Source organism: Ambystoma mexicanum, chromosome 7q (assembly GCF_040938575.1).
Source record: "Ambystoma mexicanum isolate Mex_15411 chromosome 7q, UKY_AmexF1_1, whole genome shotgun sequence".
Classification (NCBI taxonomy): domain Eukaryota; kingdom Metazoa; phylum Chordata; class Amphibia; order Caudata; family Ambystomatidae; genus Ambystoma; species Ambystoma mexicanum.
In genome coordinates, this window is record NC_090941.1 from 974,317,158 (window position 1) to 974,343,586 (window position 26,429).

At 43.6% G+C, this 26,429-nt stretch overlaps 1 protein-coding gene across 1 annotated transcript in view; it reads right to left on the reverse strand.

Annotated features, from left to right (window-relative positions):
* Nucleotides 1-26,429, reverse strand: part of LOC138527817 (nicotinamide N-methyltransferase-like) — a 407,128-nt gene that overhangs the window by 379,905 nt on the left and 794 nt on the right. The window lies entirely within an intron of this gene.

Here is a 26,429-nt window from a genome sequence, read left to right on the forward strand (position 1 = left end):
CAAAGGCTTCTTCCTGTCCCAGCCTGTATTCGTGAACGTACCGTGGGAGCAGGACCTCTTGAACACTGCTGAAGCAGTGCACCGAGCCCCGGATGAGAAGCAGGAGCTTCTCCCACTCTGCGAGGTAAGCCCATGGGCTCATCCTCCATCGACACGATCATGTGTGATTCTTTACTAAAGCGCTACATTTAATGCTCTGTGCCTATCCCCCATCGAGTTGCTGGCTCGAGCCCCTCAATGCCTGCCATCCGGTGTCACTACCATTATTCGATTCAGCTGGATTCCTCGCTTCATCGCAGACACATTCCAAGATGGCCGTCCCACTATAGCAGCTGTCTGACACTACGTGCTACAACCACCTCAGACGGCTGTGTTCTTTGATTGGTGCTCCAGGCCATTTCAGCAGCCTATTACAAGCAGGAGAGGCGTAGCTGGCCTTTGCACTAAGGCCTGCACAATGGCTTCTTCCTTTCCAGCCTTTCGTTGGCCAGAAACCCTTTATCTCGCCGGCGGTTGCGGACTTATTGCCGATCTCATCATTCAGGTACGACCTAGTATCCAGTAAAACTACTGCACCCTTGCTCGCACTATCACTACTCAAGATACGTACTTCTCGTGGTGTGCGCTTTGTCTACCTTACACACAGCCTGCACCCGCTCTAGGCGATTGGTACCCACAACCTGTCTCCTAATAGAGATAGCGACTTCAATGTTCCCCTAACCACCTAAACTGACTTTTTGCCTTTCTTGCCTGCAATGTATATGCACTCATGATTACATGCTCCATGGTCTCTGCACCTGGTATACTGCCTGTTAGCCAAGACTGCACTGCACTTCTTGGCCCTATTTACTTCGTTAATTCTGATTATTGTTTTACTGTATGCTCTTGTATCTTCAGTGCTCTACAGCCTGCATTGTTAACCCTATTCTTATAGCTCCACCGATAGCACCTTGTACGCCACCCCTTCTACACTGCTCCGTAAGCCTGTATTACATATTTGCTCATACGTACTCTACTGATTGTATACTATACTGCTGCATATACTCTGTGTTACTAGCCTGAACTACATACTTGTATCCAGACATTCCACCCTAGTGAATTGCCTCCAAGTCCCCAGGTGTCTCCTTCTATTACGGAGCTGTCCCTATGCGAACTACCATCCTTGAAGGTGTATATTCCCGCATGCTGGAGCCTAGGTGCATCACATGTTGCTTACACTGTAAACCGCCTATTTTATGTCGCTTAACAAACATGCACTGTATATTTTTATGCCCTATTGACTCTATGTATAGCATACTGCTTTACACACAGCCTTTTTGCTTAAACTGCTCATTCTGAATCCAGGTGCTCCTCTCTAGCTAACTTGATTCCAGGTGCTCCAATCTAGTGCACCGTATTTACATAGCCTTTTGGTCTAAATTGCCACCCTCGTATTTAGGTGAGCCATTCTAGTGAAACTGTTTTTAGGACATAGGTGAACCTTTTGTTACCAACACACTTAGGTACTGTCCCTCTGCACTCTGCCAAATGCATCATTTTGAATTTAGGTGTTGTCCCTTGGCATCTTAGCTTTAAGTTACTATTCCGATCCTCGGTGCTGTCCTACAGATCTGCCCTACATCCGGATCAATTAGTTACTTACTAGCCACAGCTAACTTGTTCTCTAAGCCTGACCGTATTATATTAGTTAGGATACAATTGATCTACACATTTTGAACACTAGATTACAACCTTGCCTACTGGCACTTCACACCTCCACTGTGTACTGGTGCCTAACTACTCTCCTTCACCTACTGTACATTTACACTAGACGTTGGACATTCCAGTCTTACCCGCATACTGGCCACCATACGCCCACCCTCACATCCGAGGGAGCTACCACTCACACCTTGTGGATTAACACCATGGTCTGTGCTAACCCTTATCTGGATGATCCAGCACTCTGGATTCGCCACTTTGCTACCAGTCCAACATCAAATCAACCTTGCCCTATTACCCATAGAAACCGTAGACTAAACACCAGATTAAAATGCTGCTCATACTCAAAGCCTTCTAACAGCTCACCTTCACCTTGCAACAATCTCACAAGCAACTACGCTCAAACTACACTACACTCCTACCACCCAAGCATCACACATAGAAACCTTAGACTAGGAGCTCGACTGTGGATTAAAACTCCTCAGCCTCATCTCTACAAGAGAAGTAAACATCTGGGTCGGCACAACAACCTTGCCAATCAGGCCAATGAATCAGACATTAGTCCAGCCCCTATTATGCCGCATGACACACCACTACCACCACAGAAAACTTTATCAAAAGACACCTTCATCAAAGCAGCCTTGGTGAATGCTAAGTCCCTCCCTGCCTATGCACTGGACATCGCTGATTTTATAACTACTGAAAAGCTTGATCTCCTTGCGGTTACGGAAACTTGGCTAAATGCAGCCTCTGGCCCTTGCTTGGCTTTAGCCATACTCAACGACTATGCTATCATCAGACGTGACAGAAACACTAACCAGGCAAAGGGAGGCGGTCTCGCCTTTATCTTCAAAAATACCATCCACATTAGAGTCATTCAGGATCTCCAAATCCCCTCTGCTGAATCCTTGTCCATCAAACTACCATTATCACCCAATCATACAGTAACAATGCACCTTATCTACCGACCACCTGGACCTATCTCCACATTCACTGAGGACATTGTATCCCTTATATCTAGTAACACCAAACCTAACTCACAAAGTATCCTACTAGGGGACTTTAATCTTGGTCTTAATGACCCCATGAATACCAATGCCCTTGACTTAGCCAACATGTTGACTGACCTTGGTCACGCCCATATTATTCATGAGCCTACACATACTAAAGGAAGAACTCTGGATTGGCTCACTAACCACAATTGCACTATTGATCTCCTATCTAACGAACCATGTATTTGGTCTGACCACCATAAAATAACCTTTTCCATCAAAGCCACCATACAACATCCTGCACCAATCATTGCTCCAGCCACCCACACTAGGAACAAGAAAGACATCATGCCTGATAAATTTCTCCCTTTATTACTTCCCCTCCTCAACAATATTGTCACCTCCAACCCTACAGTCCTAGTGGATACTTATAATCAAGCAATACTTAAAGCCTTGAATACTATCGCCCCTTTAAAATTATGGAAACCCAAACCACAACGTCATCTGAATTCTTGCTTCACGCCACATCTAAGAGAATTGCGCAAAATTAAGAGAACTGCAGAAGCACATTGGAAAAAGTGCCCTTCAGTAACCAACAAGAATAAGCTCACTTTAGCATCTTCTAACTACAAAGAGGTCATCATACTTGCTAAAAAAGACACCTACAACAAAAGGCCATACAAGCGGAATCAAATTAAAAATAACTTGTTAAGATACTAAAAGAATTGGAATCCCCTCTCGCCCCTGTTGATAAATGTATCACAGATGTATCATGGTGCACTAACATTCAGAAGGCGCTATTAGTCAAAATAGCCTTGCTACAATCTAAAATTAACGCACATTTTTTTTCGCTACTCTCTGACCCTGACCACAAACAATATCCGAATAAGACTGCCACCCTTGAACCCACCTGTAAACCATTCTGTTTCTCTCCCGTATCAACCTAGGAAGTGGAAAATATCATTAGGAAACTCAAACCTTCAAATTGCCAAGGCGACGTTTGCCCTGCTCCGATTATCAAAGCAGCTGCTCATGGCCTTGCCCCATTTATCACTAACCTTATCAATGCCTCCTTCAAAACTGGTGTAGTGCCCGATAACTTAAAAGACGCTTGGGTCATACCTCTAATCAAAAAACCGACTCTTGACGCGGCAAACCCTGCTAACTATAGGCCTATAACAACGGTACCCTTTTTACTAAAAATATTGGACAGAGCAGCCTATCTGCAAATACAGGCGTATTTAGAATCTAACAATCTACTGGACTAAGGCAATCTGGCTTCTGACCAAGACACGGTACGGAAACTGCCTTGATAGATCTCACATCTCAAATTCAAGTACTAAAAGACAATGGTAAACTAGCTCTCCTCTTACTGCTTGATCGGTCAGCTGCTTTTGATTTGGTTAACCACCAAACGCTATGCCACCACCTGAAATCTGCAGCACATTTCTCTGACCCAGCTATCTCTTGGATCAGATCATTCCTGGCGATCAGAAATATGAGGGTTTTCTTTCCTACTGACTCCGCTGAACTTTTCCCAGTACTCTGTGGGGTTCCACTAGGATCTTTTGTGTCCCCCACGCTCTATAATGTCTTCTTTACAAAGCCTTTATTCGATAACCTTAACTATCTTGGTGTCACGTATACCAATTATGCGGACGACACCCAGATACTCATTCCCATCTCTGGAGACTATGTAACTGACAGCACAACCCTCAATGAAATCTATTCAGTGATACAAGCATGGATGGCGCAACATGGCCTTTGTCTAAATGACGTAAAAACTGAGTTGCTTATCCTGGGTACACATGCTAAACTGAAAAAACTAAACAATGCCTTCAAATCATTTACTATAGATGGCAATTCCATCCCGGTCTCAAATAATACTAAAACTCTGGGCATTTACCTTGATGCCACCCTATCGTTCTCTAAGCAAACTAATGCGGTAGTAACATCATCCGCATATACCTGTAGACTAATTACCGCCTGCTGACCTTTCATTTCCACACCTAATTGTATCACACTCGCTATAACTCTAGTTATGCCCAAAATTGATTATTGTAACGCACTTTATTTAGGAATCAGCCACAAAAACATTAACAAGTTACATGTAATCCAGAATAATGCCATCAGGGCAGCCCTCAACATCCCTAAGAAATCGCATATTTCCGAGACTAGACGTAACCTGCGTTGGCTCTCGGTTAAGCACAGAATATCCCTCAAAACACTTGCCCTAATAGATAAAGCAAGGGCCAACCTCGCTCCAGCCTACATTACCAACCAACATACCTCACACTCGTCCTCAAGACCACTGAGAGCGGCTCAAGCAAATACAATGTCCATACCGATATTCAAACTCCATAACTCAGGAGGTGCCAGCTTCCCTGTACGGGCATCTAAGCTATGGAACACACTCCCTCCTTCCCTCAGGTCAGAACCTTCCTTCCGCTTATTCAAGCGTAACACTAAGCGCTGGCTCCAGGATTTGGACATATTGACAGCTTAACTTCCTCGATCAGAGGCTTGTCACCTTACCGACTGTATTTATTGTAAATTCACATTTTATTTTTAACTGTATCCTCCTTATCTCTGTATATACCTGCAACAACTATGTGCCTGTAACTTTTATGTATCGTCCTATACTACTGTATGTAACTGCAACGTAACGCTGTATAACCTGAAAACTGATGCGCCCATATGCCCCTGGGCCTGGCTGCACTAAAATAAATAAATAAATAAATATTGGAATGGAAAGCAAGGCAGCACAAGTGACACCCCTTCCACAACAGCATAGTAGCACAGGAAAGAAAAGAAACTCTGTAAGTAGCAAAGTGGACAGCCCAGAAGACAAAATGGAAGAATGGGTAAAAAATGTTGCAGCCTTAAAACATCACATACAAGGACATATTATGGAGAAAATAAAATAGCACTGCACCACCTGCACGTGTACCACTTACCCATTTCACAGCCTGCCATCCCCTCAAAATCCGTGTGATCAGAGATGTTATAATGATACTCAATCCCTTCCTCCCCTCACAACCAACTTGTATAAATCCCCAATTCCCCACAATAAGTATCCACTTGTGCTACCCCTTCCCTTTCCTAACAGTATGTATGAATGTGTGCAAGTTTACACTGCTATTCAAATTGTTGTTGAGTGTACATGAGGCTTTTCCTTTATTTGTAAAATGCCGTTATTACTCAGCGCTGCACAGGACTGGTGGGAATGACCACATGTAAGCAAATGGTAGGTGTTCTATGGACACCGCCCCTGCCCGGCCTATCCGCAAGCACAATGGATGCACACGTAGGACATCAGTACGACCCGCATGGCCACATCTTGTGAACCACCTAGAATTAGTTTTGGGAACGGATGTTTCCCCCGTTGCACAGGTACGCAAATGCGTATCTCTTCCTCTGTCTCCTGGTGACACTGCCCCTGTCCAGCATATGCGTAGAAACTTGTGATGAAGTTTAATTATTTCGAGCCGCCCACCAACGCCCTACAGGTAGCTGTACACGTAAACATCCCACCTGCTACACCCTATAAACACCCAGCTTGTCCCAAAATGATTGGTGCACTTGTGTCACACTATTATTAAGTCCACAGATTGCAACGATGTGCATACAACACCTATGCACATGGACACAAAGTATTTCAGCCAAAACGCGTCCTGTGCACAGCCGTGGCAATCGAGAACATTCGCAACATCACCATGCGACTGCACTCACGCTGCACGTGGGCCCTTATTTCGTGGACAGGATCCGAACCCTCGGACAGTGGAAAAGTACAGTGTTCTGCAATGTACAGAGTGTTATTGTGAAAGTACACACTTACAAACACCCCACAATGTGCCATTGTACATCTATGTATTTGTGTGAACGATGTAGGCCTGTGTTCCGGATGCAATATCTCCACTGCGCCCTTTAGAAAAGGCCACACCCCAGAGTTGTTCCGCAATGTGTTTGTACCTTTTCAAAACAGAGTAGCTGCCCACATTAGTTTTGAGCTGTATTTCATGTCGGTCCACATCTGCTGTGCTACATTACCTTTCCAGGTAAAGGCAACCACGTCTGACCAGTTTACTACGCACAATAATGGAGAAATGTGGTAATGGCCGTTCCTGTGAACCACACCTTCTGTACCGAAAATCCTCACTGTCACATTCCCATGGGCAGCATGCTGTAAACGGCTGTATGTGGCACGTGCGCTTCCCCAAGTACCGCGAGGGCCGCGGCCCACTAAAGCAGAAACAGTCCTTCTTCCCTTTGCGCTATGCTCTATCCAGCATGCTTACGTGTTGTGGGCGGGCGTGGGGGGATAAATTGCAACCAGGGTAGGGGATTGCATCATGAGTGGTGGCTCTGAATAGAGACTTTTTTGGGGCAGGGGTTCAGGTGCTTCGAGAGAAACACCTTTATTTCCACTTTTTATAGGGTTTTCGGATTTCTTCTCCTCCTCACATTCTTACTAAACTTTTCAATGCCTATTGTAGATGGGTAAACAAAAGAGCATCACCAATGCTGGACAAAGAAATGCCATTTGCATGGAAAAATTCAGCATTTCGAGAATTAATGATGTGATTGTTGCAGAAGAACATCCCACGAGCGGACAAAAAATCAAACATGCTTCTGTTGATGAGACTCCTTCCAGCCTCTGGCTCCGGAAAACATACATTAGGATAGTCCCATACTCTTCTTGGTGGTATGGCTGAGAAAATCACCTGGGCAGTGGCAAAAAGCCTCTTGCTGGCATTCATCAACCACTTCAATTGATGGAACAAACATGAACAAGGTATGCAACCCAAATGCATGCCGCCATAATGCACGATGACTAAATGAACAGTGGCGAACCTGGAAACTTGTCTGTGAAGTGCAATCATATCGCCAAAACTGCGGACTTCGACAGCGCACCACAATGCGTCCACTCCTTCCAAACCGAAATCGCCATCAAAGTCTCTATCCTGGGCATACTTGTGGAGATCTATCACAAAGGAATCACCCAAAACCAACTCAATGCATTTCTCCATGTCAGCCCTCCTCAGTATGCAGAGTAATGAAAAACATTGTTACCGCCCCTTCCTGTGATCCACACCCTCAGTACCTCATTGGACAATCGCCACAGTCCCATTTTCATTGGCCAGCATGGTGAGAAACGCATATTGTGGCACGTGTGCTTCCCCAAGTACTGTGAGGGCTGTGCCCCAGTAAAGCAGGAGTAGTCCGTTTTCCCTTTCCACTATTTTTGTACACCATTACCTCATTGGCTACTATTGAATAGTGACACATTATTCACCAATCGCATCCAAGATGTCATCATCTAACACTGTCAGTTCTGTTCAACACTTCAAATGTACCGTTTCACATTCCGATTGCAAGTGTTGTGCCATTCCAAAGCACGTCCACTACAAAGTTCAGTAAAACTATACAAGATTTCTGTATCCACATACATCCACATGGCCACCCAGGATGTGGCACGTTCAATCCTGAAAGTACAGCGGAATCCGCAAAGTTATTGTTCTAGTGAGGTGTCGGGGGAGGGTAAAGAAATTTCAAACAGAGTAGGGGATTGGGTCTTCCGTCGTGGCTCTGAAATTATTATAATTTTTTTTCGTGTTATTTTTTGTACGTGCTTGCAAGCAACATTTTTTGTTTATTCTCTTTATATAAGTTTCTGTTTGCTTCTCCTCACATTTTTACCAAATTGTGGTCAACGCTTCTTGCACAGTGTAAAAGAAAATGGCATTGCCAATGGTGGTCAAATAAATGTCATTTCTACGAAACCACGGCATATTTTGCGACCTCATGATCTCCTAGTGGGTGGAGAACATCCCAGCAGTCTGCATAAATTCACACATGCTTCTGTTTATAAGACACCTTCTGACCTCTGGCTGGGGACGAATCACACCGGCATGGTCCCATACTCCTCTTGGTGGTATACATGAGAAAATGACCTTGGCAGTGGGAAAAATCTGCATCACTGCGTTCAGCAACTTCTTCAGGTGACAGAGCAAACATCCAGATGACATGTAACCCAAATATAGATTTCCATAATGCACCACGACAACATCAACGGTAGCGACACATATCTGCAAAGACGAACTATCCTGCTGAAACTGCAGTCATACTGACTGCCCCACAAATCGTGCACTCCTTCCAAACCGAAATTACCAGCAAAGCCTTCTTCCACACAACACCTGTTCAGATGTCGCACAAAGGTATCACCCACGAGATGGTGCGTCTCTCCATCTCTACCAACTTCACAACATAGTATTGGGAAAATATTGTACCGCCCCTTCCTGTCAACAACACCCTGAACACCTGATTGGATAATCACCACATACAGCAAGGGCCATGCCCCAGTAAAGCAGAGGCAGTACTTCTTCCCTTTACACTGTCATTTTTCCAGCACTCCCTCATTGGGTACTGTGAAATTTTGACACACGCATGCACCAATGACGTCCAAAACCTCTGCATTGAACACTATCATTTCTGTACAGCACTCCATATTTACTGTTAAACACTCTGAGTCCACGTTGCGTGTGCTTCCAAAGCACCTCCACTAAAAACTTCTGCAAAAGAATCCACAATTTCAGCATCCACAAGCATCCAGAGCGGCACCCATCAAGACTATGAGCCATGCACACAAGAGTCTAGGCCTTGCCCACACCCAGCACAATTGAATGGATCCATGCATGCGAACATGTGGCCAGATACCACAATCCACCAACGTAACTTAGTCAGCGGCACTTCTACCCAACCCTGCACCATAACACAGTCAGGCATGAAAACATGTCACAGATAGCATAATCCACAAACATACCACAGCCCCCAGCACTCCTACCCACTTCCATTCACAAAGTGTTGTGTCACTGCCAACCTAACCACAAAATCTTCACAACATTGGGCCTACTCCAACCAATCTACACATAGCAGAGTATCCAAGCATATAGAAGCTCCATTTCAACCATACCCTCTTCCATACTGACAGTATGCAAACACTGCACCCAGTGGCCACACTGCAGGACTTCTCACTGCACCATCTCCAGCCATACACCAAAAACTGTAGCATATTCTAACTATGACCACACCCATGTTACAACAATACACACATTTCAGCTCACTTCTGGTGCTCTATCACATCTACAATGTGCTCCACAACCGTTCTTTACAGAACACCACCCTCTGACTGATGCAGAGTCAAAACTGCATTGCTGCAGTGGGTGTGCTCAAGGCCTTGGCTCTTGAGTGCATGGCATATGGCCTACGGCCTTTGCCCATGCACCCAATACTCTAGGCCTTGGAAACACCCACCGCAATGTAATGTAACCATGCATGCCACCATGTGACCAACTATCACAATCCACATACATACCACAGCCACCAGTACTCCTACCCAACTTCTGCACCGCAATGGAGCTATGCATCAAAACATGCAACAGTTAGCAGAATCTACAAACATAACACAGTCTCCGCCACCCCTACCCAGATTCATTCACATACTATTGTGTTACTGGCAACCAAACCAAAGAATCTTCGCTACAGTGGCCCTGCTCCCAGCACTCTATTAACTGCACCAAACCAATGCTTCATAGTGCAGTAAAGCAGCCAGTACTCCGCACAATGGACACTAATACAGCTATGAAACGAACATGCAACAGTTTACAGAATCTACAAACATAACAGTCTACGGCACCCCTGCCCCCTTTCATTCACATACTATGGTGTTACCCACTTCCATTCACAAAGTATTGTGTCACTGCCAACCTAACCACAATATCTTCAAAGCATTGGGCCTACTCCAACCAATCTTCACACAGCAGTCTATCCAAGCACATATAAGATGCACTTCAACCATACCCTCTTCCATACTGACAGTATGCAACACTGCACCCAGTGGCCACATTGCAAGACTTCTCACTGCACCATCTTCAGCCATACACTAAAAACTATACCATGTTCTAACAATGGCCAAACCCATGGAACCAACAATATACGCATGTCAGCTCACTTCTAGTGCTCTATCTAGTCAAATGTGCTCCACAACCATTCTTTACAGGTCACCACCTTCTAACTGATGCATAGTGAAATATGCATTGTTGCGGTGGGTGTGCGCAAGCCCTTGGCTCTTCAGTGCATGGCCTACAGCCTATGGCCTTTTGCCATGCACCCAATAGTCTAGGCTTTGGACACACCCACTGCAACGTAATGCAACCATGCATGCCACCATGTGACCAACTACCACAATCTACAAACATACCACAGCCACCAGCACTCCTACCCAACCTCTGCACCATAATACAGCTATGCATTGAAACATGCAACAGTTACCACAATCTACTAACATAACACAGTCTCCGGGACCCTTAACACTTTCATACACATACTATGGTGTTACTGGCAACCGAACCACAGAATCTTCGCTACAGTGGCCCTGCTCCCAGCCCTCTATTAACTGCACCAAACCAATGCTTCATAGTGCAGTACAGCAGCCAGTACTCCGCACAATGGACACTAATGTAGCTATGCATCGAAACATGCAACAGTTTACCGAATCTACAAACATAACACAGACCCCGGCACCCCTATCCACTTTCATTCGCATACAATGGTGTTACCCACTTCCATTCACAAAGTATTGTGTCACTGCCAACCTAACCACAACATCTTCACAGCATTGGGCCTACTCCAACCAATCTTCACAAAGCAGACTATCCAAGCACATATAAGCTGCACCATACCCTCTTCCATACTAACAGTATGCAAACACTGCACCCAGTGGCCACATTGCAAGACTTCTCACTGCACCATCTTCAGCCATACACTAAAAACTATACTATGTTCTAACAATGACCACACCCATAGAACCAACAATATACGCATGTCAGCTCACTTCTGGTGCTCTATTACGTCTAAAATGTGCTCCACAACCATTCTTTACAGGTCACCACCCTCTAACTGATGCAGAGTGAAATATGCATTGTTGCGGTGGGTGTGCTCAAGCCCTTGGCTCTTCAGTGCATGGCCTACGGATTATGGCCTTTGGCCATGCACCCAATAGTCTAGGCCTTGGACTCACCCACTGCAACGTAATGCAACCATGCATGCCACCATGTGACCAACTACCACAATCCACAAACATACCACAGCCAACAGCACTCCTACCCAACCTCTGCACCATAATACAGCTATGCATTGAAACATGCAACAGTTACCACAATCTACTAACATAACACAGTCTCCGGCACCCCTACCACTTTCATTCACATACTATGGTGTTGCGGGCAACCGAACCACAAAACCTTTGCTACAGTGGCCCTGCTCCCAGCACTCTATTAACTGCACAAAACCAATGCTTCATAGTGCAGTACAGCAGTCAACACTCCGCACAATGGACACTACCCAAGCCTATAAAATATGCAGTTCAACCCTATCCACTTCGATGCACACACTATTTGAAAATTGCACCCAGTTGCCACACTGCAGGAGTGTTCACTCCATCAAGTGCAGGCGTGGAGTAAACACTGGAGGATGTGCTAATAATGACCACACCCATGGAACCAACAATGTGTGCAATGCTGACAAACCACACACACAAGGCAACAATGTCATACCTACTTGCAACCAGGGCACATAGTGGTCGGTGCAAAGGCTCCAGCCATGCATGAAAAGGGCTACGGACTTACCACTCACAACACAACATAGCACACGCTATGTTACAATATTTATGTCATGTGCAATGCACTGCCCTTCTGCAATTCACCTACCACCAGACACCATGGAAAGAGATTGTTGCAAAGAGGTCGCCGCACGAGCTATCGTGCCGTAACGAAGGCTACCTGCATTCACCACACAAGGTAGTCGCCTGTCGAGGTACCCGCGAATTGGCGCAATACGCACAAATACTGCAGGCACACCACCATCTCCTTCCACCTAATTAGATATATCAGATGAACCACTTCTCACTCCCCCACCCTTTCCATCCCTTCTTCCCACCAACACATGGCGCAACGTATGTTTTCCAGACCCTTCCGGCACCGCATTGTCCTTTGATACACCATGGCAGCATTTGGCAAAAAAATTTGACACACATCACGCTTCCCTCCAGCCAATCACAGGCCGCAACCAATCTTCGCCGACATCATGGCATACTGCAAGCCAACGAGACTTTTGTCTGCGGAGGGAACAGGAACTTGGGTCCGCGGAGCGGAGTCTGATATCACTAATTTTTTGGGATGTACATTTCGGTTCTTTGCAAGAAAAGTACTGGTTAGATTTCCACCAAACACACAAAAGCACGCTTTCGGAACCAAGCTCCCACTCCTGCCACAACATTGGTTTAAATCCATCCAGCCATTTGCCCTGTAGGCGGGCGCAAAGATTTTGCCGATTTAGTATATGGAAAAAATGGAGACCCCCTATAACTTTAGTTTAGTTTAGTTTAGTTTGTTTATTTATAAAGCGCGTCCGAACCCTCAGGTAGCTGGGCGATAATCATGTGGACAGCATAGTTACATATCGTTGCGCGAAACACAGGAATAAAAAAGGGTATATACATTGAAAGGTACAAGGGAATGGTACAGAATGTGGCATGATATAAGTACAAAGGAGAGTGAGGACCGAGTTACATGGTGGTCCGTTTCAAGATTTAAATAAGACATACAGTGGTAGTTGGTGGAGAGAAGAGTCCTGGAAAATGCATAAGTAAATGGCAAGGTGTTTAGGCTGAAAGCCAGGATTTCACCATGGCTCTAAATGGCCAGAAATAAGCTTCTGATCAGATTGCAAGAGGGAGAGAATTCCAGCATTGAGCTGCGAGAACTTGGAAGCTGGAGCCTCCTGCTGTTTTTAGGTTGTAGTAGGGAACCTTTAGTTGGTGCAGGAAGGGAGTTCTGGTGGGTCTGTTGGAGCTGTGTCTAGAGAATTTGTCTGATAGGTAGCGTGGGGCAGTGAGTGACAGGCACTTATGTGTGATGAAGGGTTTTTAACTTAATTCTGTCCTGGATAGGGAGCTAGTGGACTTCTTTGCTGGCCATAGATATGTGAGCCTTACGCAGGAGGTTAAGGGCACATTTTAAGGCTTTGTTTTGAAGAGTCTGGAGTCTGTTCAGATTTTTTGTGGTAGTGCCTAGGTCCTAGGTAGAGCGTGTTACAGTAGTCTAATTTAGACAATATCAGCACTCTAGATAGGGTGAGGCAGCTGCAGGAGGAAAGAAAAGGCCTACAAGCATTGATCAGTTTATTGGTGTAGGTGGTGGATGAGATGGTGGTGTTTATTTGTTTTTTTTAGTGCCAGGGTGGAGTCGAGGTACACACCTAGTGCTTTGACCTCTTTGGAGACTTTTATGATGTTGCCATCAATGGTTAAAGATTGGTACCTAGGGTCCAGTTTATTGAGGTGGGCCTGGGAGCCTACGATAAGCAGTTTTGTCTTATCGTCATTGAGGCAAAGACTGTGTGTGGCCATCCAGACTTGAATTTCAAGGTAAATTTCGTTAAGCTTTGCAACATCTTCTTCATGGCAACCAGTGAGAGTGATGAGGGCCTGGGTGTCATCCGCGTAATTAGTGTAGCTGACACCCAGATCGTCAAGACGGTCAAAGAGAAGCGTAGTGAAGATGTTGTAAAGTGTGGGAGAAATGCAGGAACCTTGAGGAACTCCACATGGATTGGGATATGGTCAGCAGCCGCAGGAAGGGGCGAAGAACCTTGTGGACCCTCAGACAGAAATGACTGAATCCAATTGGTGGCACTCTGTGAGAATGCGGCAGCCGAGGAGAAGAGTTGTGTGAGGATCTGGTGTTCAACCAGATCGAAGGTAGGGAGAGGTCCAACAGAAGCAAAATGGCCAGATTGCCCTTGTCTTTGGCATCATCCATTTTGATTTTTAGATCCAGGACTTTGCCCTCCCTTGAAGAAACCTCCCCAAACTTGGCAAGAAAATTCAGAGTGGCCCATATACTTACAAAGTCTGGTGAGGATTCGTCCAGGGGGAGTGAAGTTATAAGCTGCCCAAAAGAGGTCTTCCTATGGGTTTAGCAACTTAACCATAACTACATGGCCGCTACCGCAGGCCATGTAATATTACACGGCCCGCTGTAGCAGCCATGTAGTTATGGTTAAGTTGCTAAACCCATATGAAGAGCACTTTCTGAGCAAAGTTTGGTGAGGTTTGGTCCAGGGCGAGCAAAGTTATTAGGGGGGTCCCAAAATGTCTTTTTTCCCATAGACTGAATGGAGAAAACATTTCTGTCGTGCCTACAGCCCAAACCGCTGGACGTATTTTCACCAAATTTGTGGTAGTCCCGAAAGCGTGCTTTTGTAAATTTGGCAAAATCTGTCCAGTCGTTTTTTTTAAACGACCAAAAAGTAGGTCTAAAAATTTAGTGATATCTATGTCCGCTCTGCGGACACACTTCCCTGTTCGCTCCGCTGACAGGACACCGATTGGCCAATTGGCTTACATCATGTCTGTGGACATGCGAGGTGCTCGCTGATTTGTAGGAGTGAAGTGTGAGGTGCGTCACATTTTCTCGATGTGCCTGCTACCTTGGATTCGCAGACAGCAGCCGCTGTCCGCGGACATGGCGGTAAAAACATATAAAAAAAACACAACTTTGCACTTGTCAAACTTATCAAATAATCTCTGGGGAGGTGAGGGGTGATGAGGATGGGTTGGGATATGGCTGCAAGAGGCAAAAAAACTGTCGTTTTTGCTGCGAAAGTCTGCGAACAGTTCGGATGTTCGCGAACAGTCCTGTGATGTTCGCGGACACTTCCGCATTACAGGGCTGGTGAAAAGCAGTTCTTATATGGCTTATAACTGTGGGGCCACTTAATTAAACTGCATGAAAGTTTGCACTTATATTCTTGACCCGATTCTGAATGTGTCTGCAAAGTTTGATGGGATTCTATTAGAGAGTGGGTCCCAAAATAATATAAAGGCTTATAAATGACGTGTGATTTGACGAATCTAAACTTAAGTTGGGGAACTGATAATAGATCTAGGTATAAATGCTTTTGCGAAGTTTGGTGGGATTTTGTAAAGAGGGGCAAAATTTGAGGGGGTCACACATGATTTTAAAGGCTTATAAATGTGGTGTCATTTGACAAACCTACACAAAGGTTTGTAAATACATTATAGATCTAGATTTAAATGATTTTGCAAAGTTTGGTGGGATTTGTTCAAGAGGGGGCAAAATTAGAGGGGGGTCCCAAATAATTTTAAAGGCCTATATATGGGGTGCCATTTAACAAATCTACACAAAGGTGTGCAAAAACATTATAGATCTATATAAACATGTTTTTGCAACGTTTGGTGGGATTTTGTCAGGAGGGAGACAAAATTAGAGGGGGGTCCCAAAATATTGCAAAGGCTTATAAATGTGGTGCAATTTGACGAATCTACACAAAAGTTTGCAAAAAGATTTTAGATCTAGATATAAATGTTTTCATAAAGTCTATGTGGATTTTGTCAAGTGGGGGCTAGGTTATATGACGATTGTATATGCATACATTTGACACTTTTGAAAAAATAAAACGTGTGGATTTCCAGAAAACTTGTGGAAGGAGCATTGGCAAGGATCTGAAAGCATGGTTTTGCAAGTGTGCCCGTGTTTTATATATACCTTTTTGGTGTCTGAGGTATAGCCGGTAGCCATGGGCACTGGCCAGATTGTCCGGGTCATGGAATAAGGTCATGATCCGGACAATCTGGCTACTGGCCATGACCACGAGGGACTACACATGGGGTTAAAGTGGCCATGTCCACCTGGGACTGGCTTTGTGGTACAGTTGTTTGAAATAGGGATAGATTTGAAAGGGAAGAAAAATGTGCTCGTGGTAGTATGGTCATAGGGTTTTCTCTTCGCCTTCTGCAGGCTGCCATGGAAAGCGAAGAGGGACCCTGTATGGAACCCCACCTTCCCTTTCCATGGTTGCCATCTTGGAAAAGGATTTTCCTTCCTACACCGGGCTGCCTCCTTTTTTGGCACCCCGGGTTCCCGCTTTGGGAACCTAGGGTGCTAATGGCCTTCATTCCTCATTACATGGGCTGGAATGGGTGGATAATGGTCCTGAGACCTCGTTATCCACTCTCGCTTCGCTTGGGCTGATAACTTGGGCTGCTAGGCCGGTATCCACCGTTTCAGTCCCTGGAACGGTGCATGAACACCACAATATTCCCATTAGCATAACACAAAATGCAAATGGAAATGTTGGAAAATCTTATTGAGTCTATGTACTTTACTGAGAAATGTAAAGTAGATGGAGTCTATAAGTTTTTTTAGTTCTACTTTTTAACTGTGAACGGTGGTTCCTAAAGGAACATTTCTTTTGTTGTTTTTGGATGTTTTTGATTTCTTTTTGCCGGAGAGCTAAGAACTAAAGGTGGGGAGGGAAATGAGGGAAGAGCCACCAAACACTAATATGGAGGGGCATGTGGACAGGGGAAAACGTTGAGCCTGTTTTATTTCTAAGGTAGGTGGCAGTGTTTCTTATGTTCCTGATTGAAGCAGTGGTGGTGGCTCTTGGGGAGGAGGGATGGCAATAGCTGATCCCATTTTAAGATAAATAGCAGTTTTGCTAAACGTATGTACTGTGTACTAGATTGATAATGGATAATGAGTAGGAATAGGTGTTGGAGCTGTGCAAGGGAAAATTTGAAGTTGAAAGTCCCTAGATCAGTAGAAAATGCGGTTCTGAACTGTCCGCGAAGCACAGATCTTATTGTGAAGTGCGGACGGGTTCTCGGACACGTCATCATGCTGCACGCCAGCGTACGGTCCTGTGGCACTGTCCGGAAGGTCCGCAATGAAGTCAGATGTTCGTAGATGTCTACGGATGCAAAACTAGTTGAAATAGTTGCAAAAAGTGTATGGAAGTGTTAAAAATTATTCTAGAAGGTGGGAAATGGCAGAGTTTTAAGGTGACATTTTGTAAATTGGCCACAAATATTGTTATATTTGGTAAGTATGATATTAGGAAGTTGTAGGAAAATAGCATGCACTGGTAAAAACCCATGAAATCCACTGAAAAAACATTGTTAAAGGGACGTTATGGTTAGTTACACTAATAAAAACATATGAAATTCAATGAAAAAACTTTGTTAAGGGGACTGTATCGTTAAGTTGCACTAATAAAAACCTATGAAATTGACTGAAAAAACTTTGTTAAAGGGACGTTATGGTTAAGTTGGACTAATAAAAACCTATGAAATTCAATGAAAAACTTTTCTAAAGGGACGTTATTGTTAATTTGCACTAATAAAAACCTATGAAATTCAGTAAAAAACGTTTTTAAAAGGATGTTATGGTTACAAGTAAAATCAAAAAACTCCAAGATGACATCACAAATATCATTGATGACATCACTGATGACATCACATGTGCATTTACTTTTCATACAAGGGGTTGTGAATGTAATGTTGGCAAAAAAGTATCAGGGATTATCGGGAGATGTGTAATAAACTACATACTTTATTACGCAATGTAGTGTTCTAAAGAACATTCCATTGCTGTGTTCTTTCTAGTACAGGAACCTACTCATTCAGAAATTTAGGTATTGGTTGCAGCATACACCACAGAGGTGCAATATTTGTAATTTTCCAAAGTTATATAATAAAACGGTGAATGCTTCTGTATCAGACTTTTCCGTACTGTGAAACATGTACTAAGTAGCTAATAATGCATCACTTACTACATATTTCTACTAATACACACAAAACATAAATAGACTACAATGCATACAAATATGGGGCTTATATATGGAGAGTAAAGTAAGCAAACAAGAGGCAGTATCATTAGCAACTGTGTATAATCTACATGATTGTATTCACGCAAAAAAATGATTGCTGTGTTTCAGGCCTGCTTCTTCCCCTATATATGTACATCAAAGATGTGATTACATTCCAAGGAAAGTAATGTAAGAACATGTGAGAATAGCAATATCTATAAATGTAATACCTTTTGAAAGTTAAGTTTCTGACTGTCAGTAAATAAAACCACCTGGCCTAGATATGGCAGTGAACAAAAAAGAAGGGGCTAGACATGTGATGTCATCAGTGATGTAATCAATGATATTTGTGATGTCATCGTTGTTGTCCTGGTTATTAGTCTTAACAGTGCACGGTGGTGGCGTGAGTTATGGTTGCTTAGCTTGCCATAACTGGCGAATTTCAGGTTTTTTTCTCGATTTTACTTGTAACCATAACGTCCTTTTAACAACGTTTTTTAACTGAATTTCATAGGTTTTCATTAGTGCAACTTAACCAGAATGTCCCTTTAACAAAGTTTTTTTATTGAATTTCATAGGTTTTCATTAGAGCAACTTAAATATAACGTCCCTTTAACAAAGTTTTTAATTGAATTTCATATATATATATATATATCGGGCGGCGATAGCCACACTATAGTTAAGGAGGTGAGTCAGACTCCCATAGGAACCACCTTAAAATTCTATTGTTAATAACTTTTGATTTGAGTAACAGATTTGGCCGAAATTGATTAGGGACTCATGACCACCGCCCCTGTAAAATTCTATCAAGATTTGTTAAAAAATAAAAAGTAAAAACATTATTTAAAAGTTGCGCCCTACTTCCCATTCATTTTCCCGTAGACAAACAAGGTACATTTTTGCCGAAGCGCCCAGCCAAACCGCTGGACGGATTTGGAACAGGTCTGAAACAACTTGGCCATAAAGTGTTCAAAAGCATGCTGTTTGACGTTTGAGGTTATTCCGTGCAGCAGTTATTTAAATATGTTACAGAGAAAGGGGGTGCCCCTTCTCAAAAAAAGGTATCTATATCTCAGGGATTTACCCAAAACTGGGCGTTCTTAGAAATGCAACAGCTGCCATCTTGTTTTTCTCTCAATTTGAGAGATTTTCAAGGTTATAGCTGTGGTTATGGGAAAATGAAATGTGGGAAAAAAGCCATTTGCAGGTCACAAAAGATGCAAATGCCATCAGCCAAGAGGTGGGGGGTGAGGGAAAGCATTCTTTTCCACCGTATTTTGTGGAAATTGAAGGCGATGGCCAATGACACGATGGCTATTCCGGTCTCCCCTCCACGCAGTACTACCATGCTAATGTCAGTTCTTTTTTGCCTTTTGGTGAATTGCATACTGGTATGTGTAGTCTCCCAGTCAATAATAAAACATATATATATACATATATGTACAGCTACACTATGTTTCCCATCCATGCAGTTACTGGGCCCAAGCATGCTTAGCTTCTAAGCGAGGAAGGGGCCAGCCCCCTAAGACCACTTAGAGCAACATGGCCTAATGGGGCTGTATTGTTCATCATTTTGAAAGTAAGCAGGGTCAGTCCGGTCACTGCATGGATGGGAGACAGTCCACAGTCCCAAATGCTGTGTGTTTTCTTAGTTTTAAATATATCATAACACATGGCATCCCCATTATGTTTGCTACTGTCAGTCCTTGATGGTTTTGCACTCAGAGACCATTTCTTTGCCTTGTGCTGAATTGCATTCTGGTATTTGTAGTCTCCCACGCAATATGGGGGGAATAATCCCACAATTGTGCACTTTTTGCCTAACATAATTCTATAAAGATTTATATATTTGAGTAACACTATGGGATGTGTACTTTTCAAGTTATCTGTATACAGCAGAATATTGTTGAAAGCCAGACATGGGGGTAAGGAGGGGAAATGATGAGAGGGCAACTAAGTCATGAGTATTTGCCCACGGTGTGGCAAGAGAGTTTGCAATCCTGGGGACTGGTGCAGTTATTTTCCCCTGATTGTGGCTGCTTCTCAGGGCATACGTAGAGGACAAATTTGGATGGACAGTGTAACTTGTTTTCGGAGTGCAGACACAACAATTTTCTGAGGTTTGCAAGGTTACTGAAGTATTTGGCTACCAGGATTTTACTCAAGTTGTCATGTTCCCAGTGGAGATGCTTACTCATAAAACCAAGAGCACTTGTTTCCTATTAAGATTTTGTTTTCCAGGGAATGTATCTCAACAGATTTCTGGGTTTCAAAGGTGAGCACCTTTTATACGTTAGTGGAAGATTTCCTCTCACATGTTATTTTTATGGTGTTCATTTATTTTTTTAAATGTCCAATGCTATTTTGTCTTACGCACTTTCTTCTAAGGAGAGGTTCTATTGAACTACATTTGTATATTTCACTTTAAGATATAAGTTCAATTACTGTGCGTATATTTGTGTGTGCCAGCTTTTAATTTTCACAATGGGGGCAAAAGTACACGGGCATATGTTATTCCTGCAGCTGGTCATTTTTCCCCTTTTCCAAGCTTCTTAAATGCGGTTAGTTGGGGTCATCAAATGTTTCACAACAGACACCAAGAGACCGACCATAAATCAAGGCGCTTGTAGCTTGCTGCTTAACCAAAGTGTGTGATCTTCTGCAAATAATGTAATCTTATTGCACATTGCCTAAAACATTGTGAGTTCTCAAATCCTTCAATCTTTTATACATAATACAAAAAAAAAATATGTTTGCAGCTACATTGGGTTTCCCATTCATGCAGTAACTGGGGCCGACTCAGCTTAGTGTCAAAGCGAGGAAGTAGCCAGCCCCCTCATGCCATTTTGCCTAATAAAGGAGCCCACGTTACAATACCACTTAGAGCAAGACAGCCTGAGGGGGCTGGATCCTTCTTTGCTTTGAAGCTAAGCAGAGTTGGTCCCAGTTAATGCATGAATGGGACACAGTCCACAGTCCTGAATGCCGTGTGTTTTCTTAGTTTTAAATATCTCATAACAAATGGCAACCACATTATTTTTTTAAAAACTGTGCTACCGTCAGTCCTTGAACGTTTTCACTCAGAGACCATTGTTTTGCCTTTTGTTGAATTGCATTCTGCTATTTGTAGTCTCCCAGTCAAGATAGGTGGAATAAGGCCACAATTGTACACTTTTTGCCTAACATAGTTCTATAAGGATTTATATATTTGAGTGACACTATGGTATGTGTACTTTTCAAGTTATCTTTATAAAGCAGAGTTTTGTTGAAAGGCAGACATGGGGGTGAGGAGGGGAAATGATAAGAGGGCAAGTAAGTCATGACTATTTGCCCACGAGGTGGCAAGAGAGTTTGCAAACCTGGACACTGGTGCAGTTATTTTCCCCTGATTGTGGTTGCTTTTCAGGGAACCAGCAAAGGACATGTGGGTGGACAGCGTAATTTTTTTCAGAGGGCGGGTGCAACCCCTTGGTTTTTTTTTAGGTTGGTAAGCTTATTCAAGTATTTCCATACCAGGATTTTGCTCAGATTTTCATGTTCCCGGTGCAGACGCTTACCCACAAGACCACATGCACTTGTTTAATATTGGGATTTTGTTTTCCATTGAATATTTCACTACAGATTGCTGGGTTTAAAAGATAAGCACCTTTTATATTTTGCCAGCATATTCATTGAAGGATTTCCTCTCTTAGGTTATTTTTCTGGTGTTCATTACTTGTTTTAAATGTCCAATGCTATTTTGTCTTGCGCACTTTCTTCTAAGGAGAAGTTCAATTGAACTACATTTGTATATTTCACTTTAAAATATGTGGCCACTTACTGTGCGTATATTCATGTGTGCCAGCATTTTATTTTCGCTATGGGGCAAAAGTAACCGGGCATATGTTATTCTTGCAGCCAATCGTTTTTTACCCTTTTCTGTTCTGCTTAAATGCGGGTAGTTGGGGTTGTGTAATGTATCACAACAGTCTCCAAGAGACCGGCCATAAAACAAGGGGCTTGGAGCACGGGACAGGACATTTCGGCATGGCCATTTATGTATACATCGTTATGTCATGACCTTTTCGCTGCAGGTTCTGTTGGGGCGTGCCCAGTTAGACGCAGCCAGTTGGGGCAGGAACCTCTCGGCACAAGGATGTTTTGGTGCGAGAGGTCGCAATTGGCATGAACCTGCAGGCACTTAGTATTTTGTAATATGGATTAAACTTCAAAAAGGTTTCTTTGCTGCAACATTATAAAACAGGGAGGGGCATGTATTACACTGTTGTTGCAGAATTGAACGCATATTAAACATGAAACAGATTTATTTACTGCAACATTATAAACTGCATGCAACTATCCCTCACAAACAACTCCACACCATGTACACACACACGCTCACATCAAACAAACACACATTGCATGCGCACCCTGTCAGATAACATGCACACCCTCACACAACACATTCCCTCTTACACTGCACATATATTCAAAAGATGACTACACTGTCTCTGGGTAACATTATAAAACAAAAGAAATTAAATACAAAAAATCTTATTTATGCTGAACGCTGCTATCAGAGAACCCTGGCCTTAAGGAGTTTGAGATGCAGCACTTCACCATTATGCTACAATTATGTTATTGTATGGATTTTCAAAAGTTTCATACCTAGCCTTTTATCATTGAACATATTAAATTATAGGCTAATTATGAAATGTATGCCCAATGACGCACCACGTCATTGTGGCCTAGTGTTTAACTGCTGGGCCTTGAACTCTTGCAGACTAAGGTTCAAGGCTGTATGTATTTTTTATTATTTAACTAATTTAATTTAATTAAAAGAAAAGCAATGCAAGGGGGAGGTGGCGAGGTTTGTTGCAGTGCAGTCCTGTGATCTTATTTAGCAGAGGGCATTTAGACGTGGCTGCAATGTCAGCCACGTCCAAACATCTCTCGCACCAAGATAACGGCGCCGGAATGGTGTTTACACCAAAAAGAATGTGCAGAAATGGGTGCACCGAAATGGGCACTGCTGGGGAATGGCTATGCCAAATTGGCACGTGCCAAAATGATGGCGACGAAAAGGAGTGTACCGCTTGGAGAACAGTGCTTAACCAAAGTGTGTGCTACATTGCAAATAATGTAATCTAACTGCGCATTGCCTAAAAACATTGTGAGTCATCAAAGCCTGCAATCCGAAGGCCATGGCTAATGGTCTGGTAGCATTTTAAAATGGACAGTGGGCACGGCCAAAGGCCATGGCCACTGACCATGGCCGAAAACCATGCTAGTGGTCTGGAAGCATTCTAAAATCTATGGAATAACAAAATACTTGACATTCAAGGAAAACACTTTAGTTGCAGGGCCGTTCAGGGGAGAACTTAATGGAACAAAACCCTGAAAATTCAGCTAATGCCACCTTAACTTCACGCCCCCTGTTGCACAGACTATGACCACAATGATGACAATCACTCCATTAGTAAATTTGTGAAAGAAAGTCAAAACACACATGAAATAAGGAAGGCATTTGGCAGAGGTTTTTGTGATAAATATGTCTTACTTCAACTCACATTTGCCGCAATGTGCACAGAGTCCATCTGACACAGGAGCATAACTTTAGACACTGGTGGAAGATGGCATATGTTGGATCACCATGACATGAACTTTGCACAGTGCTGTGCTCAGTCTCCAGATTTACCCTACAACTCATTTTAATGGTAAGTTCAATGGACTAATAGCTATTTTGTAGCTGAGCCAAGCTGCATCCAGAGGGCCACATCACAATATCTATGCCCTCCGCACAAAATAAAAGGGAAGGTTTGTTGTAAAGTTCCAAGTTCAACATTGCCAAAGGGGGTGCACATACCAGCTACAGAAGTAGGTGGGTGCACGTACCAGCTACAGAAGTAGCAGGTTGACGTCAGGGGTGGGGATGTCACTGAACATGGCGAGTGCATAGGGAAACATAGAAGCAGGTGAAACACAATGAGGGGTGGGTGGTTTATTATAAGTAAATGGCATAGGTCACCAGTACGTGTGCAGGATGCCTTAGGGTAGATGCCTTAGGGTGGATGCCTTAAGGGGGATTTTGAGCAATATGGTAACAGCAGAGAAGCCATTTTCCTGTAGGCCCGTGTTATCAAAGTATTTTCATAGTCAGCACATAATAAAAGGCCCGCAATCTTGGCCTTCACATTGATTTGAATCTCACCCTCTCCCACCATATCTCTCTCACTGCCAGTACTTGCCGCTTCCACCTTTATAACATTCGTAAAATGTGTCCCTTCCTAACCCTCCATGCTACTAAACTGCTAGTCTCCTCCCTCATCTTTTCTACACTCTTCTACTACTCCACTCTCTTTTGTGGACTCACTTCTGCTCACCTTACTCCCCTTAAATCATCCTACCACTCTGCTATCCGCTCCCTCTTTCTTCTTTCACCCTTGGATTCCATCTCCTCTTCTCTCTCCTCCTTAGGTTGGCTCCCCTTTCACTCCCAGCTCAAATATAATTTCCTCTGTCTCGTCTTCAAATCTCTCTATGGTCTTGCTCCATCCTACCTTTCCTCCCTTCTTACTTTCTACACCCCTTCTCGCCCCCCCGCTCTGCCATACTTTTTCTACTCACTCCTCTTCCATCACCATGTGCCCCTTCCCGCTTCCGTTCCTTCCAACTTCTTGCTCCTTTCCACTGGAACCGTCTCCCTCTCCCCATCCGCTCTATCTCCTCCTACCCCTCTTTCTGCACTTTTCTAAAATCCTATTGACATCTTCTGCTACCTCTCTCATTTCGATCCTACCACCCATCCTAACTCCTTCTTGTTGCTTCCCTCATTACAGTCTTATACCTCTCATGTTACACCACAGCATTCAAGTAAACTGTTGTAAATTGTTGCATGTATTGCTTTCTGTTACTTATTTCACATTTTGTTTTACAATGCTTATTGTATTCTCTATTGTCCTCTTGTAAAACGCTTTGGCGTAAAGCGCTATATAAAAATTGAATAAATACAAAATACAAAAGACTGAAGGCTATTGCGACAGCAGCGTGAGTTTTGAATATTCAGCAGAAAACTGTGCGCAGGAATGTTGCAAGACAGGAGTTTTCCAGGATAACACAGTTCCATCGAAGGCGCTCTAATAGATACTTTCGACGTCCTTGAGCTAGGCACCTGGGTGCATGAGATGAATTGGCAGAAAAATATAAATTAAAATTCAGTTAATTAAAACCAGCCACAGTGTGGTATAATTTGTTCACCCGAGAGTTAGCAGCGAGGCGTGAGAAGGGACCTGGGGAGGGCAGAGCAATGGGGTAGGGGTTATGGAATGTGCGACAGGGAGCCACTCAGTGGAGAGAGGTTTTGGTGTGCCTAGGGTGCAATATTGTAAAGGGTCCTTGCCAATGTCTGCTGGGCACATCATTGGTCAGAAATGTCTTGCCCCAGCCATCTCAAGATGTTAGGCCCAATCAGTATGAAGCAGTTTATCACTTTTTAAATTGGGCAATGCCAACCAATGGCAAACAAATGTTTTTGAAAGATCACCACATTATGTCATTGTGGGGCAGTGTGGGAAGTTGTGTGATGTCACTAGAGGTGTTAACGTGATTATGGCCAGAAAGGGTTCTATCCAATTAGGGTCACTTCAGAATCCTATACGTTTTCTGACATAGTTCCACCAATGTAACTAAAATGTTGTATGGCAATTCTGTAATTTGTGTATGAAATGGTTAGCCGCTGTGGGCGGTGTCAAGCTAATTTCATTCAGTTCAGTTCCACGCGGCTGTCTGATCCATAGTTCCCAGCTGTATGGGTCCAATAAAACTGCGCTACTTCTTGCTTGATGTACGTTCCTTGTTTGGATTCCTTTTTCTTTACTGTGATTACTTTGCGGACAGAGGTCCCGTGGTACAGCTTTTCGTATCTCCTATTTGTGGTGCCACTGGCACAGGATAGAAAATAGCAAGGGAACCTCACCAAACGTTTTGCCCTGGGCATCACCAACTCCTGTACAGCCCCGCACATCCCCT